Source organism: Paramisgurnus dabryanus, chromosome 16 (genome assembly GCF_030506205.2).
Source record: "Paramisgurnus dabryanus chromosome 16, PD_genome_1.1, whole genome shotgun sequence".
NCBI classification, from domain to species: Eukaryota; Metazoa; Chordata; class Actinopteri; order Cypriniformes; family Cobitidae; genus Paramisgurnus; species Paramisgurnus dabryanus.
Window position 1 is genome coordinate 26,682,025 of NC_133352.1, and position 19,533 is coordinate 26,701,557.

Here is a 19,533-nt window from a genome sequence, read left to right on the forward strand (position 1 = left end):
ACGGTCAACTTTGGAGTGGTATTTCTAAGAAAGAGAACAGAATATCAAAAATCTGTTCGGTCATTTCTGTGCGGATTGCTCCAAACATTATACGAGCAGTACCTGGCATAAAATAAACAACATTTGTAAAAGGAGTAGCGAAAAAATAATCTACCATATGCTTTACAATAACACATGAACAGAATGTTGGAAAATGACAAACGAGGCATCGTTGCAATCGGCATAAACCAGTGAATACAATTTCACAAAGAAATTAATATCAGACAAAGTATTCAGAAGTTATAAGCAGTTCCATGAGAACTGTTATAGTTTATAACCCCTAGGTGGCGCTGTACTCTGACTTCCCAGGTACCTTCAGGACATCATGTCGAAGCTCCTTACTAATTTTTGCGCGGATATGTCCAATAGTTCAAAAAATATAACAAATTATGTGAAATTTCAAAATGGCGGACAGGCGGTTCGGTCAAACCCGGCATAATACACATCGACAGATGCGGCATGAGGTAAGCAATCCATAGACATCAAGATCATAATTTTCTGACAAACAGTTCAGAAGTTATGGGCAAAAATAGCCTATTTTATTATCTCATGACCCATAGGTGGCGCTGTCACCAAATTTGGCATGGACCCCAAGTTCATGGTCCACATGAAGTGTACCAAATTTCATTTCAATTGATCAAAGAATGACTGAGCTACAGCTTCAGAACCATTTTTGCGTCAACCTCGTTAAGTTTGCGCATTTATTACTTTTGAACAAAGATAAATATCAAAATTCTGTTCAGTCATTTCTATGCGGCTTACTCCAAAGATCATCTGTGCCAAATCTCATAAGAATTGAACAACATTTGAAGGAGGAGTAGCGAAAAAATGGAATACTGTACATTTCAAAATGGCCGCTACTGTAATGGGTGGAGTTTTACTGTAAGGTATTAAAATCAACAAGCATGAGGAGAGCAATCACGTGTACTAAGTAGAATTTTCATAGATCAAGCGGATCAGAAGTTATAACCCTTTGAACATTGAATTTTTGAACTGCTGGTGGCGCTATAGAGTTAGTACTAGAGACCCCATTTTTGGTCACATGACTTTTTAAGACCACCACTACAACGGTGCCAAATTTCATCATTTTCCTATGTACGGTTCATAGGGCTGCCATAGACGCCTATGGCTAAGAAGAAGAAGAAGCAGAATAATAAATATAGCTGCAAGCAGCAATTGCGGGGTCAAGCACCTTCAGCGCAATGAGCACCCAAAGCACAGCAAAAACCACACGACGCAGCAAATGCGCAAAGCGCAGAAAGCGCGCAATACAGAGCCCGAACCCGAAGCAAAGCAAATGCAGAGCAGAACCACTGCAGTGCGGAGCAACAACAGTAAAGATGGCAAAAATATAACACGTGTGGAAAACCAGACAGGTCGAGAAGAACGTGTTAAAGGGAACACAAAAGGAAATCTCAATAAGTGAAAGTAAGAGCTGGGGTTCGAACCCATGACCTCAGGTTCCCAAAGCAACGCACTAACCGCATGCGCCACTGAGTAAACGATTAAACCACTGAGTTGGTGTGTCCAAGCTATAGAATAGAGATTTAGAGCTGTAAACATTGATATCCAGCAATTACCAAACGTGCAGAAATAACAACAGAGAGCACAAATAACTGAAATACAATGTATTGTATGAAAATCACAAAACTTAAGTGAGAAAAAAGTTAAGACAAAATATCACTGCACATGGGGTTTGAACCCATGACCTCAGAATCTCATGGCATGTGGTTAACCAGATGCGCAACTCAGCTAACACAGCTCAAAGGGCAGCAAAAAACAGCTACGGTGCTTCAAGGATTGACGTGTGCCAATCAACACAGATGCAGAACTGACAGTGCAGAGCAGAACTATCAGAAATACAATGTATATGGGAATCAAAAAGCTCAAATGAGATTGAAGACAAGAACATCATTCTGTATAGTAATGCTATACAATGTAATATACAGTCACATTAATTTACTATGACAAATAGACAACGTCACAGGCACGGTCAACTTTGGAGTGGTATTTCTAAGAAAGAGAACAGAATATCAAAAATCTGTTCGGTCATTTCTGTGCGGATTGCTCCAAACATTATACGAGCAGTACCTGGCATAAAATAAACAACATTTGTAAAAGGAGTAGCGAAAAAATAATCTACCATATGCTTTACAATAACACATGAACAGAATGTTGGAAAATGACAAACGAGGCATCGTTGCAATCGGCATAAACCAGTGAATACAATTTCACAAAGAAATTAATATCAGACAAAGTATTCAGAAGTTATAAGCAGTTCCATGAGAACTGTTATAGTTTATAACCCCTAGGTGGCGCTGTACTGTGACTTCCCAGGTACCTTCAAGATAATTATGTCGAAGCTCCTTACTAATTTTTGCGCGGATATGTCCAATAGTTCAAAAAATATAACAAATTATGTGAAATTTCAAAATGGCGGACAGGCGGTTCGGTCAAACCCGGCATAATACACATCGACAGATGCGGCATGAGGTAAGCAATCCATAGACATCAAGATCATAATTTTCTGACAAACAGTTCAGAAGTTATGGGCAAAAATAGCCTATTTTATTATCTCATGACCCATAGGTGGCGCTGTCACCAAATTTGGCATGGACCCCAAGTTCATGGTCCACATGAAGTGTACCAAATTTCATTTCAATTGATCAAAGAATGACTGAGCTACAGCTTCAGAACCATTTTTGCGTCAACCTCGTTAAGTTTGCGCATTTATTACTTTTGAACAAAGATAAATATCAAAATTCTGTTCAGTCATTTCTATGCGGCTTACTCCAAAGATCATCTGTGCCAAATCTCATAAGAATTGAACAACATTTGAAGGAGGAGTAGCGAAAAAATGGAATACTGTACATTTCAAAATGGCCGCTACTGTAATGGGTGGAGTTTTACTGTAAGGTATTAAAATCAACAAGCATGAGGAGAGCAATCACGTGTACTAAGTAGAATTTTCATAGATCAAGCGGATCAGAAGTTATAACCCTTTGAACATTGAATTTTTGAACTGCTGGTGGCGCTATAGAGTTAGTACTAGAGACCCCATTTTTGGTCACATGACTTTTTAAGACCACCACTACAACTGTGCCAAATTTCATCATTTTCCTATGTACGGTTCATAGGGCTGCCATAGACGCCTATGGCTAAGAAGAAGAAGAAGAAGCAGAATAATAATAATAATAATACTAACAAATATAGCTGCAAGCAGCGATTCGGGGCCAAGCACCTTTAGCGCAATGAGCACCCAAAGCACAGCAAGCAACATAGAAGGTATCAATAACCCAATGCTCACTGACCACCCAAGGTGCATCAAGAACACAAAGCGCAGCAAGTACCCAAAGCGTTGCAATGACAGAGCAGAACCACCGCAGTGCAGAGCAGCAACAGAAAACATGGCAAAAATAGAACATATGTGAACTACAGACAGGTCAAGAAGAATAGGTGGGAAAGAACAAAACTTTAATAGAAGAAACTAACACCTGGCTCAGGCTGGATTCAAACCCACGAACTCAGGATCTCTATGCATACGACTTAACAGATGTGCCACTCAGTAGACACAGCTCAAGGAGCAGCAGAAAAGAGCTTACATGCCATACAAAGAATTCAGAAGTTATAAGCAGTTCTATAAGAACTGTTATAGTTTATAACCCCTAGGTGGCGCTATTCTCTGATTTCCTCAGGACATCATGCCGAAGCTCCCTACCGATTTTTGCCCCGATATATCCGATACTTCAAAAGTTAAAGCAAATTATCACAAATTTCAAAATGGCGGACAGGCGATTCGGTCAAAGCCGGCATAATACATATCGACAGATGCGGCATGAGCCAAGGAATCTGTAGACACCACGATCATAATTTTCTGACAAACGATTCAGTAGATATGGGCAAAAATAGCCTTTTTTCATATCTCATGACCCATAGGTGGCGCTGTCACCAAATTTGGCATGGACCCACAGTTCATGGTCGACATGAAGTGTACCAAATTTCATCTCGATTGATCAAAGAATGACCAAGCTACAGCTTCAGAACCATTTTTCCGTCAATCTCGTTAAGTTCACGCATTAATAACTTTTGAATAAAAAAAAATATCAAAATTCTGTTCAGTCATTTCTATGCGGCTGACTCCAAAGATCACCTGTGCCAAATCTCATAAGAATTGAACCATATTTGAAGGAGGAGTAGCGAAAAAACGAAATACTGTACATTTCAAAATGGCCGCTACTGTAATGGGTGGAGTCTTAATGTAAAGTATCAAATTCAATAAGCGGGATGAGAGCAATCACATGCACTAAGTAGAATTTTCATAGATCTAATGGATCATGAGTTATAACCATTTGAATATTGAATTTTTGAGATAATGGTGGCGCTATAGAGTTACTGCTAGAGACCCCATTTTTGGCCACATGACTATTTATGACCACCACTACAACTATGCCAAATTTCATCATTTTCCTAAATACGCTTCATAGGGCTGCCATAGACTCCCATTGGGGAAGAAGAAAAATGTACTAACAGAAACAATGACCAATATAGCTGCAAGCAGCGATTCGGGGCCAAGCACCTTTAGCGCAATGAGCACCCAAAGCACAGCAAGCAACATAGAAGGTATCAATAACCCAATGCTCACTGACCACCCAAGGTGCATCAAGAACACAAAGCGCAGCAAGTACCCAAAGCGTTGCAATGACAGAGCAGAACCACCGCAGTGCAGAGCAGCAACAGAAAACATGGCACAAATAGAACATATGTGAACTACAGACAGGTCAAGAAGAATAGGTGGGAAAGAACAAAACTTTAATAGAAGAAACTAACACCTGCCTCAGGCTGGATTCAAACCCATGAACTCAGGATCTCTATGCATACGACTTAGACAGATGTGCCACTCAGTAGACACAGCTCAAGGAGCAGCAGAAAAGAGCTTACTCGCCATACAAAGAATTCAGAAGTTATAAGCAGTTCTATAAGAACTGTTATAGTTCATAACCCCTAGGTGGCGCTATTCTCTGATTTCCTCAGGACATCATGCCGAAGCTCCCTACCGATTTTTGCCCCGATATATCCGATACTTCAAAAGTTATAGCAAATTATCACAAATTTCAAAATGGCGGACAGGCGATTCGGTCAAAGCCGGCATAATACATATCGACAGATGCGGCATGAGCCAAGGAATCCGTAGACACCACGATCATAATTTTCTGACAAACGATTCAGTAGATATGGTCAAAAATAGCCTTTTTTCATATCTCATGACCCATAGGTGGCGCTGTCACCAAATTTGGCATGGACCCACAGTTCATGGTCGACATGAAGTGTACCAAATTTCATCTCGATTGATCAAAGAATGACCGAGGTACAGCTTCAGAACCATTTTTCCGTCAATCTCGTTAAGTTCACGCATTAATAACTTTTGAATAAAAAAAAATATCAAAATTCTGTTCAGTCATTTCTATGCGGCTGACTCCAAAGATCACCTGTGCCAAATCTCATAAGAATTGAACCATATTTGAAGGAGGAGTAGCGAAAAAACAAAATACTGTACATTTCAAAATGGCCGCTACTGTAATGGGTGGAGTCTTAATGTAAAGTATCAAATTCAATAAGCGGGATGAGAGCAATCACATGCACTAAATAGAATTTTCATAGATCTAATGGATCATGAGTTATAACCATTTGAATATTGAATTTTTGAGATAATGGTGGCGCTATAGAGTTACTGCTAGAGACCCCATTTTTGGCCACATGACTATTTATGACCACCACTACAACTATGCCAAATTTCATCATTTTCCTACATACGCTTCATAGGGCTGCCATAGACTCCCATTGGGGAAGAAGAAAAATTTACTAACAGAAACAATGACCAATATAGCTGCAAGCAGCAACGCGGGGTCAAGCAGCTTCAGCGCAATGAGCACCCAAAGCACAGCAAAAACCACACGACGCAGAAAATGCGCAAAGCGCAGAAAGCGCGCAATACAGAGCCCAAACCCGAAGCAAAGCAAATGCAGAGCAGAACCACTGCAGTGCGGAGCAACAACAGTAAAGATGGCAAAAATATAACACGTGTGGAAAACCAGACAGGTCGAGAAGAACGTGTTAAAGGGAACACAAAAGGAAATCTCAATAAGTGAAAGTAAGAGCTGGGATTCGAACCCATGACCTCAGGTTCCCAAAGCAACGCACTAACCGCATGCGCCACTGAGTAAACGATTAAACCACTGAGTTGGTGTGTCCAAGCTATAGAATAGAGATTTAGAGCTGTAAACATTGATATCCAGCAATTACCAAACGTGCAGAAATAACAACAGAGAGCACAAATAACTGAAATACAATGTATTGTATGAAAATCACAAAACTTAAGTGAGAAAAAAGTTAAGACAAAATATCACTGCACATGGGGTTTGAACCCATGACCTCAGAATCTCATGGCATGTGGTTAACCAGATGCGCAACTCAGCTAACACAGCTCAAAGGGCAGCAAAAAACAGCTTAGGTGCTTCAAGGATTGACGTGTGCCAATCAACACAGATGCAGAACTGACAGTGCAGAGCAGAACTATCAGAAATACAATGTATATGGGAATCAAAAAGCTCAAATGAGATTGAAGACAAGAACATCATTCTGTATAGTAATGCTATACAATGTAATATACAGTCACATTAATTTACTATGACAAATAGACAACGTCACAGGCACGGTCAACTTTGGAGTGGTATTTCTAAGAAAGAGAACAGAATATCAAAAATCTGTTCGGTCATTTCTGTGCGGATTGCTCCAAACATTATACGAGCAGTACCTGGCATAAAATAAACAACATTTGTAAAAGGAGTAGCGAAAAAATAATCTACCATATGCTTTACAATAACACATGAACAGAATGTTGGAAAATGACAAACGAGGCATCGTTGCAATCGGCATAAACCAGTGAATACAATTTCACAAAGAAATTAATATCAGACAAAGTATTCAGAAGTTACAAGCAGTTCCATGAGAACTGTTATAGTTTATAACCCCTAGGTGGCGCTGTATTTGACTTCCCAGGTACCTTCAGGACATCATGTCGAAGCTCCTTACTAATTTTTGCGCGGATATGTCCAATAGTTCAAAAAATATAACAAATTATGTGAAATTTCAAAATGGCGGACAGGCGGTTCGGTCAAACCCGGCATAATACACATCGACAGATGCGGCATGAGGTAAGCAATCCATAGACATCAAGATCATAATTTTCTGACAAACAGTTCAGAAGTTATGGGCAAAAATAGCCTATTTTATTATCTCATGACCCATAGGTGGCGCTGTCACCAAATTTGGCATGGACCCCAAGTTCATGGTCCACATTTAGTGTACCAAATTTCATTTCAATTGATCAAAGAATGACTGAGCTACAGCTTCAGAACCATTTTTGCGTCAACCTCGTTAAGTTTGCGCATTTATTACTTTTGAACAAAGATAAATATCAAAATTCTGTTCAGTCATTTCTATGCGGCTTACTCCAAAGATCATCTGTGCCAAATCTCATAAGAATTGAACAACATTTGAAGGAGGAGTAGCGAAAAAATGGAATACTGTACATTTCAAAATGGCCGCTACTGTAATGGGTGGAGTTTTACTGTAAGGTATTAAAATCAACAAGCATGAGGAGAGCAATCACGTGTACTAAGTAGAATTTTCATAGATCAAGCGGATCAGAAGTTATAACCCTTTGAACATTGAATTTTTGAACTGCTGGTGGCGCTATAGAGTTAGTACTAGAGACCCCATTTTTGGTCACATGACTTTTTAAGACCACCACTACAACTGTGCCAAATTTCATCATTTTCCTATGTACGGTTCATAGGGCTGCCATAGACGCCTATGGCTAAGAAGAAGAAGAAGAAGCAGAATAATAATAATAATAATACTAACAATTACAATAGGTGTCTCAGCACCTTCGGTGCTTGACCCCTAATTACAATAGGTGTCTCAGCACCTTCGGTGCTTGACCCCTAATAATAAATATAGCTGCAAGCAGCGATTCGGGGCCAAGCACCTTTAGCGCAATGAGCACCCAAAGCACAGCAAGCAACATAGAAGGTATCAATCACCCAATGCTCACTGACCACCCAAGGTGCATCAAGAACACAAAGCGCAGCAAGTACCCAAAGCGTTGCAATGACAGAGCAGAACCACCGCAGTGCAGAGCAGCAACAGAAAACATGGCAAAAATAGAACATATGTGAACTACAGACAGGTCAAGAAGAATAGGTGGGAAAGAACAAAACTTTAATAGAAGAAATTAACACCTGCCTCAGGTGGGATTCGAACCCATGAACTCAGGATCTCTATGCATACGACTTAGTGGATGCGCCACTCAGCAGACACAGCTCAAAGGGCAGCAGGAAAGAGATTACAGAAATGCAAGCATTGACATATGCCAATCACCAAAGATGTAGAAATGACACCGCAGAGCAGAAATCACAGAAATACAATGTATATGAGAATCAAAAAGCTCAAGTGAGATTGAAGACAAGAAGAACATTCCGTAGAGTAACGCTATAAAATGTAATATAAAGTAATTAACTATGACAAATAGACAACATCACAGGGACGATCAACTTTACAGAGGTTTTTCTCAAAAAAATTCCTAGGTGCAAGAAAAATCTGTTCAGTCATTTCTGTGCGGATTGCTCCAAACATTATACGAGCAGAACCTGGCATAAAATAAACAAAATTTGTAAAAGGAGTAGCGAAAAAATCATTTACCATATGCCTTACAATAACACATGAACAGAATGATGGAAAATGACAAACGAGGTATTGTTGCAATCGGCATAAACCAGTGAATACAATTTCACAAAGAAAATTAATATCCGACAAAGTATTCAGAAGTTATGAGCAGTTCTATAAGAACTGTTATAGTTTATAACCCCTAGGTGGCGCTGTATTCTGACTTCCCAGATACAATCAGGACATCATGCCGAAGCTTCCTACCGATTTTTGCGCCAATATATCCAATACTTCAAAAGTTATAACAATTTATGACAAATTTCAAAATGGCGGACAGGCGGTTCGGTCAAACCCGGCATAATACACATCGACAGATGCGGCATGAGGTAAGGAATCCGTAGACACCAAGATCATAATTTTCTGACAAACGATTCAGAAGTTATGCGCAAAAATAGCCTTTTTTCCTATCTCATGACCCATAGGTGGCGCTGTCACCAAATTTGGCATGGACCCCCATTTCATGGTCGACATGAAGCGTACCAAATTTCATCTCGATTGATCAAAGAATGACCGAGATACAGCTTCAGAACCAATTTTGCGTCAATCTCGTTAAGTTCACGCATTAATTAATTTTAAATAAAGAAAAATATCAAAATTCTGTTCAGTCATTTCTATGCGGCTCACTCCAAAGATCACATGTGCCAAATCTCATAAGAATTGAACCAAATTTGAAGGAGGAGTAGCGAAAAAACGAAATACTGTACATTTCAAAATGGCCGCTACTGTAATGGGTGGAGTCTTACTGTAAGGTATTAAAAACAATAAGCATGAGGAGAGCAATCACGTGTACTAAGTAGAATTTTCATAGAGCAAATGGATCATGAGTTATAACCATTTGAACATTGAATTTTTGAGATGATGGTGGCGCTATAGAGTTACTGCTAGAGACCCCATTTTTGGCCACATGACTATTTATGACCACCACTACAACTGTGCCAAATTTCATCATTTTCCTACATACGGTTCATAGGGCTGCCATAGACACCAATGGCTAAGAAGAAGAAAAAAGTACAATTCCAATAGGTGTCTCAGCACCTTCGGTGCTTGACCCCTAAATATAGCTGCAAGCAGCAACGCGGGGTCAAGCAGCTTCAGCGCAATGAGCACCCAAAGCACAGCAAAAACCACACGACGCAGAAAATGCGCAAAGCGCAGAAAGCGCGCAATACAGAGCCCGAACCCGAAGCAAAGCAAATGCAGAGCAGAACCACTGCAGTGCGGAGCAACAACAGTAAAGATGGCAAAAATATAACACGTGTGGAAAACCAGACAGGTCGAGAAGAACGTGTTAAAGGGAACACAAAAGGAAATCTCAATAAGTGAAAGTAAGAGCTGGGATTCGAACCCATGACCTCAGGTTCCCAAAGCAACGCACTAACCGCATGCGCCACTGAGTAAACGATTAAACCACTGAGTTGGTGTGTCCAAGCTATAGAATAGAGATTTAGAGCTGTAAACATTGATATCCAGCAATTACCAAACGTGCAGAAATAACAACAGAGAGCACAAATAACTGAAATACAATGTATTGTATGAAAATCACAAAACTTAAGTGAGAAAAAAGTTAAGACAAAATATCACTGCACATGGGGTTTGAACCCATGACCTCAGAATCTCATGGCATGTGGTTAACCAGATGCGCAACTCAGCTAACACAGCTCAAAGGGCAGCAAAAAACAGCTTAGGTGCTTCAAGGATTGACGTGTGCCAATCAACACAGATGCAGAACTGACAGTGCAGAGCAGAACTATCAGAAATACAATGTATATGGGAATCAAAAAGCTCAAATGAGATTGAAGACAAGAACATCATTCTGTATAGTAATGCTATACAATGTAATATACAGTCACATTAATTTACTATGACAAATAGACAACGTCACAGGCACGGTCAACTTTGGAGTGGTATTTCTAAGAAAGAGAACAGAATATCAAAAATCTGTTCGGTCATTTCTGTGCGGATTGCTCCAAACATTATACGAGCAGTACCTGGCATAAAATAAACAACATTTGTAAAAGGAGTAGCGAAAAAATAATCTACCATATGCTTTACAATAACACATGAACAGAATGTTGGAAAATGACAAACGAGGCATCGTTGCAATCGGCATAAACCAGTGAATACAATTTCACAAAGAAATTAATATCAGACAAAGTATTCAGAAGTTATAAGCAGTTCCATGAGAACTGTTATAGTTTATAACCCCTAGGTGGCGCTGTACTCTGACTTCCCAGGTACCTTCAGGACATCATGTCGAAGCTCCTTACTAATTTTTGCGCGGATATGTCCAATAGTTCAAAAAATATAACAAATTATGTGAAATTTCAAAATGGCGGACAGGCGGTTCGGTCAAACCCGGCATAATACACATCGACAGATGCGGCATGAGGTAAGCAATCCATAGACATCAAGATCATAATTTTCTGACAAACAGTTCAGAAGTTATGGGCAAAAATAGCCTATTTTATTATCTCATGACCCATAGGTGGCGCTGTTACCAAATTTGGCATGGACCCCAAGTTCATGGTCCACATGAAGTGTACCAAATTTCATTTCAATTGATCAAAGAATGACTGAGCTACAGCTTCAGAACCATTTTTGCGTCAACCTTGTTAAGTTTGCGCATTTATTACTTTTGAACAAAGATAAATATCAAAATTCTGTTCAGTCATTTCTATGCGGCTTACTCCAAAGATCATCTGTGCCAAATCTCATAAGAATTGAACAACATTTGAAGGAGGAGTAGCGAAAAAATGGAATACTGTACATTTCAAAATGGCCACTACTGTAATGGGTGGAGTTTTACTGTAAGGTATTAAAATCAACAAGCATGAGGAGAGCAATCACGTGTACTAAGTAGAATTTTCATAGATCAAGCGGATCAGAAGTTATAACCCTTTGAACATTGAATTTTTGAACTGCTGGTGGCGCTATAGAGTTAGTACTAGAGACCCCATTTTTGGTCACATGACTTTTTAAGACCACCACTACAACTGTGCCAAATTTCATCATTTTCCTATGTACGGTTCATAGGGCTGCCATAGACGCCTATGGCTAAGAAGAAGAAGAAGAAGCAGAATAATAATAATAATAATACTAACAATTACAATAGGTGTCTCAGCACCTTCGGTGCTTGACCCCTAATAACATATACACTCACCTAACGGATTATTAGGAACACCTGTTCAATTTCTCATTAATGCAATTATCAAATCAACCAATCACATGGTAGTTGCTTCAATGCATTTAGGGGTGTGGTCTGGTCAAGAGAATCTCCTGAACTCCAAACTGAATGTCAGAATGGGAAAGAAAGGTGATTTAAGCAATTTTGAGCGTGGCATGGTTGTTGAAGTCAGATGGGCCGGTCTGAGTATTTCACAATCTGCTCAGTTACTGGGATTTTCATGCACAACCATTTCTAGGGTTTACAAAGAATGGTGTGAAAAGGGAAAACATCCAGTATGCGTCAGTCCTGTGGGCGAAAATGCCTTGTTGATGCTAAAGGTCAGAGGAGAATGGGCCGACTGATTCAAGCTGATAGAAGAGAAACTTTGACTGTTACAACCGATGTATTTAGACATTCAGATGGTAGAGTCAGAATTTGGCGTAAACAGAATGGGAACATGGATCCACTGCACAGAACGCGCTGGCTTCGGCAGCTCCGGCCGCGCTGAATGCGCTGGCTTGGGCGTCTCCGGAGTCCTTCAGGGTCCTGACAATTAGTATGGTGTTCCTAATAATCCTTTAGGTGAGTGTAAATATAATAGGTAAAAGTTAAAATATATATTAAAGTTAAAAATAGGGGTAAAAGTTTGGCCCGCATTATACTAGTAAACACTTTGTTTTAAATGTTTTTGACTCTTTGGTCCACTGCAAAATTACATTCACATAAGTTATGTACAACACGAGGATGGGTAGACAGGATTCTTAGTTTAAAGCAAATGATCTGTCAAATGATACAACGACTGAATTGATCGCATTTAGATGTGAACATGATTTCGCTACGGCAATTGCATATCTGTCTGTCTTTCTCTCTCTCTCTCCTGGACCCTCTCTGTCCTAAAACCATCTGTATCTCATTTCTTTTAGCATGCACAGAAACCTGCTCAATAAATCCATCTGCTCTAATACCCAAATACTATTTTCTGCTCAGGGAAAGAAACACAGCCTGTCTCACATTTTGAGATCACATCTAGACTTTTCAACTTTCTGTGTCATATGCATGAAACAAGTTCTGTTGTAGCCCTGCCATCTTAAACATATTTGCTTTAAAGTGTGAAAAGACAGCCTCTTTTCCTTACCTACAGTTTATATTAGACTGAAATTGTAGAGACATGCTGTATTTTTGGGGAAGTGAATGTCGAGAACAAGCCTGCCACCTGCTATCATTGAAAACTAGCTGAATAGGCCGATCTGTCATGCTTAAAACAGTTTGCAATTAATGAGACACTGAAATTTTGCTTTTGATATATGACTAAAGCTCAAGTAGCTGTGGCATGGTGATGTTAAAAGTGTGAAACTAGAAAATAATCAGCAGGGAGGAGAAAATGTTTCATGTTACTGTACTGTATACGTGAAATGGCTGACTGTAGACTGTTGGCCAATAGCTGCCATCCAAAAGTGTGTTGGGCTTTTATAAATACTTTGGCCTGTGCTGAAGACCCGGATGCCAAAGCTCATGATAATCTGCTGTCGCTAATAACATGGCAAATATTTTATTGAATAAATTGTTTTCAGTAATGTCTATTGAACAACTCTTTTTGGACTATTAATTAAATATGAAGACACCTCATTATATCAGATCTATTCACAATGCCTTGTTGTACAGCATGAACTCTGAACAAAGGGACAAATTTAATCAGTGTAGACTCAAAGTTTACATTTCATTATTTTGGGTTTTATCAGTTCCACGTTTCACCACAGTATCTATCTTCATCAATGTGCACAATCTACGAACATTTTGGCTTAAATGTGCATATAAAAGTAGGCTACTGCAAAATATAGACACATTCAGACATTCAAAACGTTCCTTGTAATGGCATCCCTAGTTTGTGGAAGATTTATTGCATTGTTTTCCCACTAATGTTTTCCTTTTCCCTTTCTTCTTTTTCTTTTGCCGCTGTTAAACACTATAATCAATGTCGCTCTCTCCAGAAAACTAGTCCACTTAATGGTCTTAATGCACAGCTCACCAAGCATCCCTCGCTGTAGAATTTGCCATTATAAAATGAGAAGGACACTAACAATGTTTTGTTTGTTTGATCATCCAGTAGTAATGAAGTAAATGTTTTCATCTTCATCTTCCTGTTTTCTGTTTCCCTCTTTTAGGCGATGGATGTTGCATCTTCTTCCTCCAGGCTGAGCATGATGAACTCTTCTCTTTTTATGTGGTAAGTTACCCTTGTATTTCTTGATGTGCCTGTGGGGAGTGAAGGGGAAATATATATACGTTAGACTGACCTATTTCGATTCTTGTTATTCTGAAAGAACGGCATAAAAGTAAGCTTGGTACCGTGGTACCTTTTTAAAAAGCACATTTGTCATGTTTGGAGACAAGGGAAGAGGGAAATGGAGTTATGTTTCCATGTCACAAGACTTTTTTAAGATGTCAAATACATTTTTGGTGTCCCCAGAGCACACATGTGAAGTTTAAGCTCAAAGTACCATATAAATAATTTGTTATAACATGTTAAAATTGTCACTTTGTAGGTGTGTGCAAAAATGTGCCGTTTTGGGTGTGTCCTTTAAAATGCAAATGAGCGGATGAAGTGCAAACACTGATCACAATGATGGTGGTTTGTTGAAATTGAAACTCAATTGTGCTTTGAATTATTTTCTCTCTCTCTCTCTCTTTCTCTGTAGTGCTGTGGTTGAATAGTGCAGATAGTATTATTATAAAAAGAGCTCCTTATGACATCATAAGGAGAGCCAAATTTCAACAACCTATTTTTTCATGTGCTTGTAGAGAATGGTTTACAAAAACTAAGTTCCTGGGTTGATATTTTTCACATTTTCTAGGTTGATATAAGCACTGGGGACCCAATCATAGCACTTAAACGTGGAAAAAGTCAGATTTTCATGCCAAGGCCCCTTTAAAGCTTGTCTTGGAATGGTTTTTAAATTCACTCCACATCTCTACAGACTCAAACTGTTAATTTTACATAACTGCTATTTAATTTACTTGAGTTTTGCATGAATCCCTGGATTTACTTCCTTGGGTTCCATAAAGTGTAATTGTTTGTTACTTCATTGTGAGAAATGTGACATGATTTTATACTACTGTACAGAGACTTTGTTTCAAAGGAAACACTGATGGCAAAGTCTGTTATTTTCTATGTTAAGACTCATTACCAACTTTAAATTTAGATTTAGTAAGAATTTCTTCAAACACCTTATTTGTTACGCGTCCCATTTTAAACAATGTGCTGTTTGCTAACGTAGCGTGTAGTTTTTGGGGTTTTGTGGAAAAAGACAAGCCTGATTTGATTGTTCTTTGTAGTCCCGCTACACAGATACACACACAATTAGACTTCAATAAGAGATCAGATGAAAACGCACAGACATTTGCTCAAAGGCAAAACACAAACGAATTTCAGTCTCCCCAATCATTTCGTTCCTTATTTATGTCAGAAAATGAAGATGAATTATGCCACTGGGCCAAAGGTTATTTATTTAAGTGCAATAAAGCAAATGCGTTTTCACAGCATCTCCAAATCACATCTCCGCCCATGGGCTCCCTAATGTTCACAAACACACAAGGTCATAAAATGATGCAACGAGACAACAAACGCGCATGTTTGTAATGCATTACACCGGGGCGATGATTAGCTGCAGAATCTATGTTATCATTTCAAAGTGACACTCAATATAACCCTGCCCAACAACACGAGGAAACATCTCCTGCCTGCCACCTGAGATGCATTTAGCTTCCCCGTGCGTGTTACATCATCCTGTGACATGTCAGGCTCATCCAATTGATACGAAAAACCTGCAGCTGATGGCTGATAGACATTGGACAAAGTCAAAGCTGAGACTAATCCAAGCCATTGTGCATCGGCAGATAAGAGAAAATAGAGGAAACGCCGCCAGGCGCATGTCGTTCGTGAGCACAAGTGTAAATGTGACCTTTTTTGTTACACTACATTATTTTAAAAGGATAGTTTTTATGCAGTCGGATGTCTTAGAAGAGTGGAATATAGTAGGAGATGATTAAAACAAAGTTAAATCAAACACAAAAGCCCAGTATTTTTCTTCTTTAATCAGCAAATCTGCCATAACAACAATAAACACATACAGTATCCACTTTATAAAAAAAACTGTTGTAACAGAAATATAAGCCTAGTTTTTATGATGTATTGTTTCTAGGCAGATTTCGTATTGGTTTATACAGAGACACCATGTTTATTGTAACACAGTCTCACCCCATGGCGTCAATATTTGACGACACTTGACCATGCGTCAATATGTTGACGCGGAGGGTATACCTTTCGCGTCATTTTTTGACGAACTGGGGACTTCAATACTATTACGTCCGTTGCATTCTCTTTCCTATTTTCTTACCATTTTCGCGTCGGTTTAGGGTTAGATTACGCACAATTAAACAGTGTACGCGAAATTAAACAGTTGTCACCTGGCGTTGGGGTTAGAGTTAGGTACGCGAAATTAAACAGTTGTCACCTGGCGTTGGGGTTAGAGTTAGGTTTGGGTAGGGATGTCATTATGTAAATCTAACCCTAAACCGACGCGAAAATGGTAAGAAAATAGGAAAGAGAATGCAACGGACTTAATAGTATTGAAGTCCCCAGTTCGTCAAAAAATGACGCAAAAGGTATACCCTCCGCGTCAACATATTGACGCATGGTCAAGTGTCGTCAAATATTGACGCCATGGGGTGAGACTGGGTTGTTTATTGCATATTGCTCCGATAATTTTTTATTGTGAGCTGTAAATCCGTAAATGCCAGTGGCAAAAAATGCTTGCTACAATGTTAAACCTTTAAATGCCAACAATCCATAGATTAGCTATATGTTTAACATTTACATGTAAGCCTCGGTTATGGATACCACTGGCCCCCCGATATCTGTTTATCAGTCGGACCCCCAGTGATTGGTTTAAAAGGCTGATTTGAACAGGAAAAATGTTAACAGGAAAGTGTTTTGGCACCAAAATATATACTAACATAAGTGTACCTCAACAGAGTTTTTAAATGGTCTTTTTAACAAGAATATTTTCTTATCCTCTTAACCGAAGTACTTGGACCATTGCAAGCTCTCATGTGGTACATTGTTTGTCTTAAAAGCTTGTAATCCCACATGCTGGCGTATGCTCAATTTGACTGTTATTATTGTAAATTTTATCATAGATAATAAATTCATGCAGAGATGATCCCTCCTAATCAAGTAGTTCAGCCTCCCTAATCAAATAAGGTTTATTTTTCACTCTTTGTACCATCATACATTTCACAGGGGAATAGATGGATTTACCTACAAGATTATGTTCACTTTGAGCTCTGCGGTCACTGCAGACTCAGACTCGACCAGGTTGCCCACAATTCTTTGAGACATTCGCGCTCTGATCAGGTGCCATGAGGTCAATGGCACGCCCCAGGAAATTTTTTCTTTCGGCATTTTCTGTAAGTCTTTCCAAGGCCTCTTTCTTTTGTGTTAACAGAGAAGAGGAGCTGTAAGAAAGCCTTTCAGCTTTTCTCAGATCCATACAAACCCAGATAATGTGTCTTTTAGGCGAGAGGCGACAAAAGGTCTTGGCACGCACTTATTATTTCATTCTGCTGTCTGACTGTTCTTCACTGCCTATGCTGTATTACGTGGTGAGAGGAGTTTGTAGACAGCTCTCGATTAAAAAGCACAGTGTTTACCCATGCACCTTTGTTGTGGATGTCAGGACAAGATGTGAAACGCATTGCAATAAACTACACAATTGTGATTGGTTTTCCTTTTCTTTACAGCTGTTGTTAAAAGTATTTGTTAAAGCATGACTACATTGGATTTATTTTGCACTTTTTAGCTCCAAGACAGTGATTTCTTAACACTTCTGTGCCGTAGAAATGTATGTGAGACTTAAAGCGATACTCCAGCTAAATATCAAAATTACCCCATACTCACCCTTAAGCAATGTATCATCTTTCAGACGGACACATTTGGAGTTATTTTAGTAAATGTCCTTGCTTTTCCAAGCTTATAATGGAAGAGTACATCTATCCTTCACAGAAGTAATCCACACGGCTCTAAGGGGTTAATAAAGGTGTTTTTACGGGTAATCAATGCAATATTGAAAGAAAAATAGTCATATTTAAAAATTTAAAAACTACACTGTCAGAAAAAAGGTTCAAAGTTGTTCCATTTTCTGTCGCTGGTGTGGTACCTTAAAAGGTACCTTTTTGTACCTTTATCGGTATACAACACATTGAAATGTTGTACCTTATGGGGTACAATATTATACTCTAAGGACCAATTGTGTACCTTAAGGAACAATTTGGTACCGGTTCAATTTAAGGGGTACAAAACAGTTAACCGTACCTTTGATCAATCCTTAAGGAACAGTAATGTACCCCAAAAGGTACAACATTGCATTATGTTTATATACAAGGTACAAAACGGTACCTTGGGGTACCACCCCAGCAACAAAAAAGGTACAGTAATAACTAGCTTCCGGAACAACTGCGCAACGTACCCATGGCATTGAGCACTCACTACACTAAAACTCTACGTTGGCTAGTTTTTGCAGTTTATAAACTTGGAAATATGGATACTTCTCTAAAACAATTGCATTGATCAAGTGAATAAGACCTTTTATTAACCCAATGGAGTTGTATGGATTACATCTGTGAAGGATGAATGCACTTTTTGGCTTCAAAGCCAGAATCTGTTCCCTGTTTTTTTTACAATTTCAAATGTGAATTTTTTACAATTTACAAATGTGCTCGTCTGAAAGATGATGTACATATGTATCCCGGATTGTTTATGGGTGAGTAAATCATGGGTTTAATTTTGGCTGGAGTAGCGCTTTAAATGCCGTGTCCAATTTCATTCTTGTTTTGTGTTGCTATGGTCCACAGTTTGCCTCTTTTTATAGTTCTAGTTATTTCCAGAAATTAAATTTCTATTTTTATGGTAAATCACTTTATATTTGTCATCATGTATTACCAGTATATACGTAAATGGAACGATCAAACATCATTTTAATCATGTCTGCTGGAACTTTCCCCGGCAAAGCCATCTGTACCACCAAATGTTATTTTTTAACACTTAAAAAATAACATCAGTCATCAGTACCACAGAGAAATGATGTTATCAGTATGTTAAATTGCTTTTATGAGCGTGATTTGAAATTTGATTCATTGCTACGAACACTAACATTAAATTGTTATTGCAAAACAAAACATATACAATAACTGTGCATGTTCCAATAGAAAAATACATTGATAAAAATGACTTTCTATTGTGCTTCATGTTACTCATAAGCATAGCACATTGTCTCCTAACAGCACTTAAATCACACTTAGCAAGTACTGTAGAAGGTCTCATAACACATTTAGTCTGGCATTAGGTTGTTTAAATAGCCAATCTTACATCACACTAGTTGTAAATAGATGGTGGCGGTATGGTATGCTGTATAACACAATGCTTCCCAACTTCTTTTTATTCAGGACCCACATTTAAAAGTAGACATTAAAGGAATATTCCATTTTCT

At 38.8% G+C, this 19,533-nt stretch overlaps 1 protein-coding gene across 1 annotated transcript in view; it reads left to right on the forward strand.

Annotated features, from left to right (window-relative positions):
* lingo2 (leucine rich repeat and Ig domain containing 2) overlaps nucleotides 1–19,533 on the forward strand; it is a 332,834-nt gene that overhangs the window by 54,345 nt on the left and 258,956 nt on the right. Inside the window, exon 2 of the mRNA XM_065273765.2 lies at nucleotides 14,152–14,213. The gene's annotated coding sequence lies outside the window, so the exon portion shown is untranslated. The remainder of the gene's footprint in view (nucleotides 1–14,151; nucleotides 14,214–19,533) is intronic.